This window comes from Cetorhinus maximus, chromosome 8 (assembly GCF_964194155.1).
Source record: "Cetorhinus maximus chromosome 8, sCetMax3.hap1.1, whole genome shotgun sequence".
NCBI classification, from domain to species: domain Eukaryota; kingdom Metazoa; phylum Chordata; class Chondrichthyes; order Lamniformes; family Cetorhinidae; genus Cetorhinus; species Cetorhinus maximus.
In genome coordinates, this window is record NC_135886.1 from 30,969,370 (window position 1) to 30,983,947 (window position 14,578).

Below are 14,578 nucleotides of genomic sequence, written 5' to 3' on the forward strand. Positions count from 1 at the left end.
ATGGAGGGAAGGTCATTAATGAAGCAGCTGAAGATGGTTGGGCCTAGGATACTACCCTAAGGAACTTCTGCAGTGATGTCCCAGAACTGAGATAATTGACCTCCAACAATGACACCCATCTTCCTTTGTGCTAGGTATGACTCCAACCAGTGGAATGTTTTCCCCCTGATTCCCATTGGCTCCAGTTTTGCTAGGGCTCCTTGATGCCACACTCAGTCAAATGCTACCGTGATGTCAAGGGCAGTCACTCTCACCTCACCTCTTGAGTTCAGTTCTTTTGACCATGTTTAGGCCAAGACTGTAATGAGGTCAGGAGCTGAGTGACCCTGGCAGAACCCAAAATGAACATCAGTGAGAAGGTTATTGCTGAGTAAGTGCCGCTTGATAACACTGTTGACAATGCTTTCCATCACTTAGCTGATGATCAAGAATAAACTGATGGGGTGGTAATTGGCTGAGTTGGATTTGTGCTGCTTTTTGTGGACAGGACATACCTGGGCAATTTTCCACATAGCCGGGTAGATGCCAGTGTTGTAGCTGTACTGCAACAGCTTGGCTAGGGGCACGGCTCGTTCTGGAGCATAAGTCTTCAGTAGTACTGCTGGAATGTTGTCAGGGCCTGTAGCCTTTGCAGTATCCATTGCCTTTAGCCATTTCTTGATATCACGTGGAGTCAATTGAACTGGCTGAAGACTGACATCTGTGATGCTGGGGACCTCGGGAGGAGGCTGAGATGGATCATCCGCTCGGAGCTCCTGGCTGAAGATTGTAGCAAATGCTTCAGCCTTGTCTTTTGCGTTGATGTGCTGGACTCCCCCATCCTTGAGGATGGGGATATTTGTGGAGCCTCCTCCTCCAGTGAGTTGTTTAATTGTCCACCACCATTCACGACTGGATGTGGCAGGAAGGCAGAGCTTAGATCTGATCCGATGGCTGTGGGATTGCTTAGCTCTATCACTAGCTGCTTCTGCTGTTTGGCACACAAGTAGTCCTGTGTTGTAGCTTCACCAGACTTACAACTCATTTTTATGTATGCCTGGTGCTGCTCCTGGCATGCTCTCCTGCACTCTTCGTTGAACCAGGGTTAATCCCATGGCTTGATAGTAATTGTAGAGTGGGGGATATGCCTGGCCATGAGGTTACAGATTGTCGTTGAGTACAATTCTGCTGCTGCTAATGGCCTACAGCACCTCATGGATGCACAGTTTGGAGTTGCTAGATCTGTTCAAAATCTATCCCATCTAGCACAGTGGTAGTGCCACACAACATGATGGAGCGTATCCTCAATGTGAAGACGGGACTTTGTCTCAGCATGGACTTTGCGGTGGTCACTCCTACCAATGCTGTCATGGAGAGATGCATCTGTGACAGGAAGATTGGTGAGGATGAGTTCAAGTAGGTTTTACCCTCTTGTTGGTTCCCTCGCCACCTGCCGAAGATCCAGCCATTCTTGGTGAGGTCCTCCGCCCAGAGTATATTTGGTGCCCTTGCCACCCCCAGTGCTTCCTCCAAGTGATGTTCAACATGGAGGAACAATGATTCATCAGCTGAAGGGAGACGGTAGGTGGTAACCAGCAGGACGTTTCCTTGTCCATGTTTGACCTGATGCATGAGATTTCATGCCCTCCAGAGTCGATGTTGAGGTCTCCCAGGGAAACTCCCTCCCAACTGTACACCACTGTTCTGCCACCTCTGGTGGGTCTGTCTTGCTGTTGGGACGGGGCATGGTGATGATGGTGTCTGGGAAATTGTCTATAAGGTACGATTCTGTGACTGTGAATATGTCAGGCTGTTTCTTGACTAGGCAGGACCGCCCTCTCAGTTGGCACGAGCCCCAGATGTCGGTATGGAGGACTTTGCAGGGTTGACAGGGCTGAGTTTGCCACTGTCATTTCCGGTGCCTAGGTTGACGCCAGGTGGTTCATCCAGTTTCATTTCTTTTAGTCTTTGTAGCGGTTTGATACAACTGAGTGGCTTGCTAGGCAATTTCAGAGGGCAGTTAAGAGTTAACCACATTGCTGTTGGTCTGAAGTCACATATGGGCCAGACCAGGGAAGGACGGCAGATTTCCTTCCCTAAAGGACATAAGCGAACTAGATGGGCTTTTTACGACAATCAACAATGGTTTTGTGGTCACCATTAGACTAGCTCTTAATCTAGATTTCTATTAATTGAATTTAAATTCCACCATGGTGGGATTTGAACCCATGTCCTCAGAGCATTAACCTATTGGGGCCTATGGATTACTAGTCCAGTGACATAATGACTACACCACCTCCATTTGAGCCAAAATTGGGAGTGCTGTTCCAAAGACTAGTCTAGCAATTACCATACATTGTCATAAGCACAGAAACATACCTGACAGCCCAGAATCCTACATCACTATCCCTGAGTGTATCCTGGCCCACCATCAGGACCGACCCATTGGAGGAACAAAGGCAAAATACTGCAAATGCAGGCAGCACCTGTGGAGGGAAAAACAGAGTTAATGTTTCAAGTTCCAATTCATCAGAAGTAGCCATGGAAGGCGTGTTCATGTAGTAGGTTGTCAGACTGTTAATCAGGCTGTGAATCCTTTCACTGCTGTTTGCTTCCCTCGCAGAATAGTGTAAACAAACAAATGAAGACTGCTGGTTGCACTTTTTAAGGCATTGTAGTCTAAAATAGCACTGTTTTGCTGCCATGTTTTAATTGTAGCCCTTTTTGTCAATGTTTAAGTTTTCATATAGCATCTAATATGTTACATATTCCCTTTGTGTTTCCCACAGAAACAGTTGACTTGTTAACTTGTGTGTAAGGGCTTCCATTGAAAAACTTTACAGGAAATCCTTTTGCTTACTTTCCTGTTTTTTCAGAATTCTAATATGGTATAATGAATCAAGATAATGTTCATTATTTACTTTGGTGCTTTTCTCTTCTCGGACCATGTCCCATATCCACAGAGTACATGGCACCATGCAGAATTTTTTCAGCAATGTCCTCCCACATCAGTCTTACTCTTAAAGTTATTAGAGTGGATTCCTGTACATTGTGTAAATTGTCACTTGGTAGTACGAACTTAAATACTGCTGAAAAGAGAAACATTTTTCTGAAACTTTTCATCTTGTACTTATAAGGACAATTGGAAGAATGCCAAATTTCAAACGATCACAATTTATACCACAGGAGAAAAGGGGTGCTGATTGGTTGGAAAGTCAATTCTGATTGGCCAAGGCATTGCCATGGAGAAAGCAATGGTTAACAATAGGCTCACCATACTTCTAGATAATTGATAAAAGGTGCAAGGCTTGAACATATTCCTTTAGTTTGCTGAGAGTCAGTCCTGCATATGAATGTATACCGCTTCTGGCAAGCGTAAATGAGTCACATTCTGAGCTCAACTGATTATTTTAAATTGGTTGTCAGTGTTGCTATTATCGCACTCAGGATTGTTCAACAAGTGCTGTCCAATCACAGAATCACATATAACAGTAGATGGTTTGTATTGGATTTTGCAAAGATTGAGTACGGCATTTACTCCTCCTTTTGTGATCAGTTGGCGGAACATGTTTAATTCGATTAGCCAAACGTTTGGACATATGACCTATGTACCTGGCATTGCACTGGTACTGAAATACATACACAACAGTGCTCAGTTATGTGATAGGCAGAACATATTTTTGGATTGACAGTAGCGTCCTTTTAGTGGAAAGTACCACTTCCGTAGCCACTGAATAGTAGCAGTGTGAAGTGGCTTGCTTAACTTGTTCAAACTTCCATGCTTTCTCCATGGCAGCACCTCAACCAATCAGTTAGCTTGCCAACCAATCAGCATCCCTTTTCTCCTGTGGCATAACTTCTTATGATTCTTTGAAATTTGGCATTCTTGCGTTAGTCCTAGTGAGTGCAAGACAAAAAGCTTTGGCAACCTGTCTCTTTTCAGCAATATTATATAAGTTACCTCTTGGTTGTGCCATGATCCTACGCCAGACACCCACATTGTTGGTGAGATCCGGTTAGGGATCAGCAATGTTTTGTTTAAAGTAGACAAAGGTTGAGATTTGAGAAACTTGCTCAGTTAAGAAAGCCACAAAATTCCACAAATTTTGAACAAACAAAAATAAACTTTACTATACAAGAAAGATAAAACAATTTGCAATATCTATCTTATACTCTTAACATTCAGGGTTACTATGATGTACATGTGAATTAACAGCCAAACTGTGGTTGAACACACCACACTACATAATAAATCCCAAATGTGACCAAAACAGATTCCACAGATTTCTCAACAGCCCATCCATATGTCAGCAACAATGTGAGTTAACCAATTTCGCTGAAACTTTTCCTCTCATGAGGTTTTCCAATTTCACCTTCAAAGGTCTCATCTTGGAATTCTCTCCAAAAGTTGCTCCAACTCGGACGGTTTCAATGACGGCCCACTTCACAGGGTTTCAATCTCGCCTCCACCGAGAGTTTGCTCCCCTGGATTCCTGAGTCTACATTCTAGCACCAACTCACAAGCACAATTTCAGCTCTTTGGCCGTGTCAAGCAGCAGTAAGCTACTCTACCAAAGGGATACCTTTGCCCCACTGGCCTGCAGCACGGAGTCACCAACCTTCAGCTGCCACCTTTGATGTTCAGGGCTTCTCTTGAGCCCTCTTCAAATACCAATCTCAGTTGGCAACAACAGTAGCCCACCTCTCAGGGTTTCTATCTCATCTCACAAGATTCCGTTCCCCTGGATTCCCAAGTCCTCTGCACTTAAAGTCTGCTCCCCACAGCCCTTATCCCATTTGGAGGCTGTATCTCTGCTCCTCACTTGTTTTTCTTAACTTAACGGGGACCCATTCATGTCCCCCTGTATCTGTCCCTTACCTGGGACTTCCTTTTGGGAACTATCCCTGTCGTCTCTCCCCTCTTTGGGACCTCTCCCCTTCCCCTCTCTCTTTCCCCTACCTGGGACACTTGCTGGCTATGGCGCACCACACCCAGTCACCTGACATGGGTTTTTTTCATCGTTTTTCTAGGCACAAACGCACTGGGCCAAAAGAGCAAAAAAGTGCCGAGCTGTGCATGTGCAGCCTGCTCGCAGCTTGCACAGGCGCAGAAATTCCGAGGCCCATCAGGAGTTAAAACCCTCGACCTCCAAACTCAACATCAAGGTAAGTTTGAGTTTCATAACAGTTGCGGTATATAGGAGTCTGATCACAATTATGCATGCTCCTTCTTCTGTTGCAGCAGCTAACAAGTAAATACAAGGCTTGTGCTTATGTAACACTTAAGTAGTTATGTGCCAAGTTAAAAAAAAAGAATACCTGGACAGCTTTATTGCAAGTAAAATATGATTCAGTTGTGGAGTTGTAATAATGCTTTTAAATGTCTGCAGTTCCATTCAGCTAACTAGAGCATTGTAGCTTTTGAGCTACCATTCACAAAATGAAAGGTAGCTCATTGCCCACTGTTAGCACCCAAGATAATTGCTCGGCAGTAAAATTAGCCACCAATCTAAACAATGAAAATGTAAATAGTCAGTTTTTTGAAACTTGTGAATTATGTGCCTAATGTCTTGCACTTTACTTTTTTGGAACACCCGGGTCCTGTATCTCATGATCCATTTCAGAGTTCCTTTGTTCAAAATGAGCTTACATCTAAACATTGCAGTCTATATCGGCCCAGGATTTGCTGCAAATTGCCTATTAGTTACTTTTTTTTGTCACCCTTCAGTTTGAAAACCTTTGGCTGGACGTGTGGCGAGGTCAATGGGACACCTGAAACTTTGGTAAATGACGGCACTAACTGTCCATCTCCTTAATTAAGGATTAGGGATGGAGGAAGAAAGAGAAGATCGTCAGAGAAGCAAAAAGGAGGAATGAAAGTCAAACTAGGCACAGAAAGAGAAATAAAGAGAAAGAATGGGTTAAGAAAGAGAATAAAAAAGAGACAATAGAATAATAAGAAACATTTTTTAAAAATGTAAATATTACATTTTTAACCTCTAAGAATGATTTATTACTTTTAGGAATGAGGATTCCGAGCTTTAGTGCTCCTTTACTGGGCTGGAGAAGCATTGCAGGATGCACAAATTTTGTCATTAAGAGTCCTTAAGCTGTTAAGCACCAGCCTTAACTTTATGTGATGAATTTGATTCATATTTACTGTGCAAATGCAGCAATTTCCTGAAACACACAGGGAGGTTAATGGCAAGCTAAAGTTTTGACAAGGCTGATAGAAACATTGAAACAGAGAAACTAGGAGCAGGAGTAGGCCACTCGGCCCTTCGAGCCTGCTCCACCATTTATTATGATATGGCTGATCATTCAACTCAATAGCCTGCTCCCACTTTCTCCCATACCCTTTGATCCCTTTCGCCCCAAGAGCTATATCTAACTCCTTCTTGAAAGCATACAATGCTTTGGTCTCAACTACTTTCTGTGGTAATGAATTCCACAGGCTCACCACTCTCTGGGTGAAGAAATTTCTCCTCATCTCAGTCTTAAATGGTCTACCCCATATCCTCAGACCGTGACCCCTGGTTCTGGACTCCCCCCATCATCGGGAACATCCTTCCTGCATCTACCCTGTCTAGTCCTGTTAGAATTTTGTAGGTTTCTATGAGATCCTCCCTCATTCTTCTGAACTCCAGCGAATATAATCCTAATCGACTCAATCTCTCCTCATATGTCAGTCCTGCCATCCCAGGAATCAGTCGGGTAAACTTTCGCTGCACTCCCTCTATAGCAAATACATCCTTCCTCAGATAAGGAGACCAAAACTGCACACAATATTCCAGGTGTGGTCTCACCAAGGCCCTGTACACTTGCAGCAAGACATCCCTGTTCCTGTACTCGAATCCTCTGGCTATGAATGCCAACATACCATTTGCCTTCTTTACCACCTGCATGCTTACCTTCAGCAACTGGTGCATAAGGACACCCAAGTCTCGTTGCACATTCCCCTCTCTCAATTTATAGCTATTCAGATAATAACCTGCCTTCCTGTTTTTGCTACCAAAGTGGATAACCTCACATTTAGCCACATTATACTGCGTCTGCCATGCTTTTGCCGACTCACGCAGCTTGTCCAAATCACACTGAATCATCTCTGCATCCCCCTCCCTGCTCACCCTCCCACCCAGCTTTGTGTCATCTGCAAATTTGGAGATAATACATTTGGTTCCCTCATCTAAATCATTAATATATATTGTGAATAGCTGGGGTCCCAGCACCGATCCCTGTGGTACCCCACTGGTCACTGCCTGCCATTCCGAAAAAGACCCTTTTTTTCCTACTCTTTGTTTCCTGTCTGCCAACCAGTTTTTTTATCCATCTCAATACACTACCCCCAATCCTATGCGCTTTAATTTTACACGCCAATCTCTTATGTGGGACTTTGTCGAAAGCCTTCTGAAAGTCCAAATAAACCACATCCACTGGCTCCCCCTCATCAACTCTACTAGTTACATCCTCGAAAAATTCCAGTAGATTTGTCAAGCATGATTTCCCTTTCATAAATCCATGCTGACTCTGTCCATTTCTGCCACTGTTTTCCACGTGCTCAGCTATTAAATCTTTTATAATGGACTCTAGAATTTCCCCCACTACCGACGTCAGGCTGACTGGTCTATAATTCCCTGTTTTCTCTCTGTCTCCTTTTTTAAATAGCGGGGTTACATTAGCTACCCTCCAATCTGTAGGAACTGTTCCAGAGTCTATAGAATGTCAGAAGATGACCACCAATGCATCCACTATTTCTAGGGCCACTTCCTTAAGTACTCTGGGATGTAGATTATTAGGCCCGGGGATTTATCGGTGGAGTGATACACGTCATTCAGCAATTTGTGACGAGTTGCACTCAGTAAGTATTTCTTCCTCGCCACAAATTGCTGCACAATTTGCACACTTATAATGGCAAACAGCATTAAACTCACTGTTATTATCTCATCAAATTCTGGCCCATTATCCTGGATCTTTATTAGTGATACTAAAAAGCCAGGTTTTCTTCTCAATTGCTTTTCCTTGTGGAGTTGTGAGAGTTACATTTCTGAGAGATGATAAATGACTAGTACTTCCTTGGTGTATACATTTGAACTTACCTGCAATCTTTCTGATAATATTCCTTCGGTACACAGACATATATTGATATTTCATCAAGAGCCCTGAACACAAGAAGCTGGAGAAAACAAGGAGAATTTTCAATACAGACAAATAATTGTCACATTAGTTGATTATTTGTATCTGTGCAACATAAGGATTTAGGTTAATTATCTATGAAAGAGATTACTGCAGATGAGTCATGTCACAGAATTCCATTAATTCTTTCCTACATTCTAATCATGCTTGTTTAAGCACAAGAAGTATCTTATATTTGAAAACTGAAAACACTTGTTATTACTGATGTCCAAATGCAACCCAACCAAGTGAAATAATGCAAAAAGGAACACAATGGAACACGTTCAGTAATAACTCCCAACTGCCTTCGGAAAGAGATGGCCCACCGCAAACACAACAAAAAAATAGATACTTAGCTGCCAAGCAAATTTGTGGCACCATTCCAATCCCGGGAGGTGCTTGGGGCTTGCATCAAAGGACTCCTCACACGCCCCAGCGAAGTGCAACTCCAGCAAAGCCACACCCCGCAATGACACAACCTGACCTGGGGGTGCCCTGTAAGGGCAGCTTTTGACAGAAGAGTTTTCACAGAGGATTCACAATAATCTGAAAGATATTTCCCAGCTTTTTAAAAAATGTTTTGTTATTTCTTTTAAACAGTTAATGCTGTTGTTATTGACTAATTCTGAGTGGAATTAGTTAATTTCTTTTAACGATTATCATTTTTAGTGAATATTTATAAGTGAGCTTAGTTTATCTTATTTTAAATCTGTAATGTTATTAAATGGCTTGAAGTGTCGTGTGCTTAAAAGTATTCATATCTTTGCGTTTTGAAGATGGCAACTCACGGTAATGTGGAGAAGAAAAGGAGTCTAACGCTCACAGATGAGGAATCAAATATTCTTTTAAATGAGGTGGATGAAAGGCACATGTACACCCTAGGGCGTGGAAGATCTAAACCCCCAAGGAAGCAACAAATCATGGCTTGGAAACGGGTTGCAGCAGTTCTTAATGCCAACAGCATTGCGTCTCGGATGGTAGATCAGTGCCCTAAGAAACTGAATGATTTAATACAGCCAGGGTATGCATATATCTGAATACATAAAGTAATTTCTGAAACTTACATCCTAGTTTGTGACTTTAAAAATTAAGAAAGGTCAGAAACATTTGTTATCTCTACTAAGTTTGAGGTGTCAAAAATGCAGTAGCCATGGAGATACTTTGAACTAGTCCCCTCCGATCTTGATAAGCCAATACAGTTTCTTTGCTAGCTTTGAGAGGCATCAAAAATGCAGGTGCTTTGTTACATTTGACTTATTTTTGGCTTGTGTTGTTTATTAGTGTTTTTATGGCTTCATTTAAAAATGTTTCAGTTCAGATTTGTTTATTTGAGTTATGTTATTCAGTTATAGTTATCATCTATTTAAGAGTTCAGTGTTTTTAATGTTGTAATAACACATTGTAGCAGTCTGCAAAGTTTTATGAAAAACATTTATTCACAAAAATAATGTAAGAGATACAGAATCTTAAATTTTTGACAACACAGTAACCTTTAATGTAAACAGCTGCACTGTGACATTTTGAATGATAACTACCTCAATTTTTTCACATTTTAAAAAATAAAATGAAACTTTTTTTACCACAACAGCACTCTTGTTATTATTTTGGCAGGGAGGGAGGGAATTTTCAAAGCTCAATATCCAAAAGCAGTAGTGACCAGGCGGTCTCACGCTGCTGGAGCCTGGACCTCCTCACGTGATCCAGGAGGCATGTCTGCATCAGGCTCTGCATTGCCCTCCTCCAGCTGCTCCATTTCTGGCACCAAGTCATCTTCAGGGTGAAGGTTCAGCCCTTGCTGGAGGGCAAAGTTGTGCAATCCACAAAATACGACAACAATCTTTGATACTACCATAGGTGCTTACTGTAATGTGCCCCCTGACCTGTCCAGGCATCGAAAATGTGACTTTAAAAGTCCAATTGTCCTCATCACCACCTGACACGTGCTACATGTGCACAGTTGTATGGTCCTGTGCTTCACTGGTGGTCCTCCTAAATGGCGTCATAGCCACGTTCTCAAAAGCTATCCCTCATCACCCAATAGCCATCCTGTAATTCCTGGTGATGTTGTCATGGTGTGGTGCAACTTGAAGTTTGAAGAATGAGTCATGGGCACTTCCCCGGTTGTTTGCATTCACATTAAGAATCCACACTAACATCACATTTAAAAAATGAAAACCCGTCCTGTTGATGAAAGAAACAGCCTTATCTCCTGGCGCCTTCAATGGAATATGCGATGCATCAACAGCCCCAGTGACTTCCAGGAAACCAGCAATCTTGTGGAATGTGAGGGACCTCTCCTTCATCCTCACAGTGGATATGTCCAAAATAATAAACTCTGAAGCCCTTTGAAAAATTATCTCGGTGACCTGGTGAATGAAGGCCCTCGCAGCATTTTGTGATATGTTGCACATGTCACTAATTCCATGTTGAAAAGAGCCAGGCACAAGGAAATTGAGTGCTGTGGGAGTTTCATCTCCACTGTTAAGGCAGTGCAGCATTTCGAGTTTGACTTCCGGCCTTCCTTCAACATTTCATAGAGTTGTCCCATCACTTCCTTGTTGAGGCATGGTCTCCCGACACACAGCTGCTCTGACATCACTTCATATGATGTCCTTTGCCTGTACACTCTCTGGGGTGGGTAACGGATCCCCTTGCTCAGCAAGCGGACATGTTGCCTGACTCTCCTCTCATGGTCCCTGCACCTACGTTGAGCCCTCAACATAAGTAGCATTGTTTCAATAAGCAGAGCAGAAATTGTGATGTCAGGGGTTGAACATGTCTCCGGATCAAGTTTGCAATCTGCACTGGATTCTGGAATACCTGTCGCATCAGCTTACAGAAGGCTTGCATATGTCCTTTTAAGCATCACGCTTTACTGAAGCATTGAAATAGCCAAATTACACACTTGAAAAAGTAAATGTAGAATTCCCTTTCACATATATCAAATTTGCTATTTAAGAGTCTCCTAAGGATCAGCATTGCATTAAAGGGACTCTTAAAACTGGAATCGACCACACTGCATTAAAATGCATCGTAAACACATATTTTACAAAATAACTTTAACAGAAGCTTATTGCAGGCACTTCTATGAGTCAAACCCACATTGTTAAATATGAAAGCACTTTGTAATGGAATAAACATCAGAATTGCATAACAAAGTTGTAAAAAAGATTAAAATTTCTATTGTTCGTACACTTTCTGCACATTACATGTACTTTCAACATCTTTTAAACTATATAAAAGAAAATTCACCCACTTAAAGAATCTCTCCGAAATGTCTGCTGCCTCTCTTCACTGCAGTTAGACCAAGAATGAAGGTGTGTAAGGAAATCCACGTAAATACTTGCCTATCATCGGGGCTCCTAGGCGAAGTTAGTGCTGTGAGGTCAATTTAAATAGAAGTCCTTCAGCGTGTGCAATTAAAAACCCTGAGTTGGAAGTTTGAGTGCAGCGTGCTTTTAGCATGCACATGAGCGCATCCGGACTTCAGCAGGGTCCTGACACGCAACTTCCAGGTAAGTGACAAGGAAGTTAAGGGCGTTTATATCAGGCTCATTGGCTGATGGACATAGTGAGTGCTTGTTTGATCTTTTGAATGTTGTGGGTTCAGTGATTGGCTGCTTATAAATTGTGGCAATTTAGGCTACACAAAACATAGAACTGTCTCCATGTGCTGAAGAGACATGGTCTTCTTGACAAAACAGTTTGTGGGTTTTATTCCGTGCTGGGTACAAAATAGAGATTCAATACTATACAAAGGATATGGAGAAAAAATGCAGGGCAGAAATGATTTGTTAGTTGTACAGTAAACAAGAGGAGTTTTCAGATATTAGGTGTGGTAACGATAGGATATTATGAAGACAACTATTTGGAAGAACAACTGCCTGGCAAATTTTTATCCTGCTGCTTACTGGGAGAGCAGGAAGGCTTGGAGAAATTACATAGCGATACAAATAGGCAAGGCACAGATTTCCCAGCACTACTGCATTAATCGCTGTTTCACAAATGTACTTAAACTACACCAAAAAAAAATAGCATCTGGATGTAAATCACAAGAGGCCTGTAGGTTACAAGCCTGTCATCAGCTGAGGACTAGGAATTTTGAAGAAAGCAGCTGCTCACTTCTGATAGTAAACAGTCCAATATTCTTCTCCAATCCAAAAAATCTGCATAGGGTCGCAATGTCAAATCTTCACAAACTGTTCCTTTTGACTTTCAAATTCTCTCAGGCACAGTATTTGCTGAGAATGTAAGACTGCTCGGGGTACAGATAAAGTTAGCCCAAAATAAACTGGGGAAGTAAAACTAGAGGACATGGGTTCAAAGCCGTAAAAAGGATTGTCATCTTAAAATTCTTCTTCACGGTTAGAGTGAAATGAGCTTCAGGTACAGTAATGGAAGCAAAGACAGTGGAATCATTCAAGAAACAATTGAATGCTGCAATAGAGGAAGGATATTAGGACTTCCCTGAGTGGATGGGCCAAGTGCTCTTTCTCACCTGTAATTATTTTGTGATCATGCGATCTTGTATTTTGTCCCTTAAATACAGTCTTTCAAATGTCGTTAACCAAGGTTGTCAGGGAATATAATAGCAGACATGCGACCCTGGCACCCACTGTATGTTCTGCAGGGTTTTGCCTAAGACAATTACCAGGATACCTGAAATATCTGTTATTATTCAGCTGGCTCTGGTTGTACCCGGCTGTAACACGGCCAACATTCACAATTCACTTTCAAATTGAAGGAAGTTTTTTAAATGCACGTGATTCATTAGAAAAAATAAAACATGGAGCAAGCTAGATTTTGATTTCCTATGAGATTAGCAAATTTGCAGCACAGATGTTGTTACACTGCCAAATACACACTAAGCAACTAGCTATACAGAGCAACCTTTGCAATCTGACTATACATGATACGAATTATTTTGTAAAGTTGCACCCCCCCACCCCCAACAAACCTCACTTATTGCCACCTTCTATTTGTTGATGGATGGAACATTATACCTTCAGAATATCAGTTTTTATTTTCTTGTTTTCAAAATTTATTTTGGGACATTGTTGTGTAGAAGTCAATCTCAGTGGTATTTACACCACACTCATAGCCTAGTTCCAGAAGGTAGAAAGGTAAAACATAATGACAGGTTAAGCAAATGTGTGTGAGTAGTAAATGCTGAGGGCTGGATTTTGACCCCTTGCCATGGTCGGGAACAGAGACAGGCGGGTGTTTAAAAATAGCACCAGTTTCTTGGCTGAATCCTGTCCGTGGCCAGTTTCCTGAAAGCAGGTTGAGGGAAGGGTAGCCAATTAAACCAATTATGATCCACTTAATTGAAGACGAACAAATTTGTCACCAGGTTCCCAGGGGCAGCGGGTGCCAGTTTAGCAGCCTCCTAATGGAAAATTGGGGGGTGGGCAGCAGCCCTAGGCTGCCCTGTAGCAGGGTGCACCACCCCCTCCCACCCTCCACCAATCCACCACCACCTCTCCCCCACCCCCCACCCAAACCCATTCCCCCCCCCCCCCCCCCCCCCCCCCCCACCCCCCACCACCACCCCCACAGTAGTGGTGTGACTGCAACGGCCATTTGTATTTCCAATGTAAAAAATTTGGAGAGAGGACACCTCCATTTTTGAAGCTTCCTCTCCCACACTTTCCTGCCATGACATCCTGCTGCTACTTTCAAGCTGGAAGGCCTCTGATTTTCCCTACAACTTTGAGAGCCCATCTGTCATCCTTAAAAGGACAGTGAGCCCACCCTCTAGCCATCAATTGGCCTCTTTGGGCGAAATTACATTGACTGGCTGTTTACCGCACAGTGTAGGCTTCTGACCCCATTCGAGCCTGGGGATCAAAAGCCTGCAAGGAAAATCCAGCCCTGCATCCATGATGGCCTGAGGTTAATACTGATTCAGAGATGAACTATTTTGAAGTCTTCTTCTGATATTACACTACCTTCAATTTTCTTTTACATGTTAACTGGATGTGGGCAACCTGGGCATGGTTGGCATTTATAGGCCACTCCTAATTGCCCTTGAGAAGGTGGTAGTGAACCAAGTTATTAAACCGCTGCAGCCCAAATAGTGAAGGTACTCCTATGGTGCCATTAGGTTGGGAATTCCAGGATTTTGACCCGGCATTGGTGACAGCAGTCAGGATAGGAGTGAATGTTAAGGTTGTGGCTGGGGGGCCAATCAAGTGAGTTGTTTTGTCCAGATGTTGTTGAGCTTCTTGAATGTTGTTGGAGCTGCACTCATCTGGGCAAGCGGAGAGTATTCCATCACACCCTTGATTTGTGGTTTGTAGATGGTGGAAATGCTTTGGGTAGTCAGGATACCCAGCCTATGACCTGTTCTAAGAGCCACAGTATTCATGTCACGAGTTCTGATCACTGGTAACCCCCAGAATGTTGATGGTGGAGAAATTCAACA

General features: G+C 42.7%; 1 long non-coding RNA gene across 1 annotated transcript in view; it reads left to right on the forward strand.

The window, feature by feature from the left end:
• Positions 1-9,734, forward strand: part of LOC144683262 (uncharacterized) — a 45,930-nt gene extending 36,196 nt beyond the window's left edge. The window contains exons 3-4 of the long non-coding RNA XR_013577212.1: positions 5,708-5,762; positions 8,928-9,734. This is a non-coding gene — a long non-coding RNA (uncharacterized LOC144683262). The remainder of the gene's footprint in view (positions 1-5,707; positions 5,763-8,927) is intronic.
• The last annotated feature ends 4,844 nt before the right edge of the window (positions 9,735-14,578 follow it).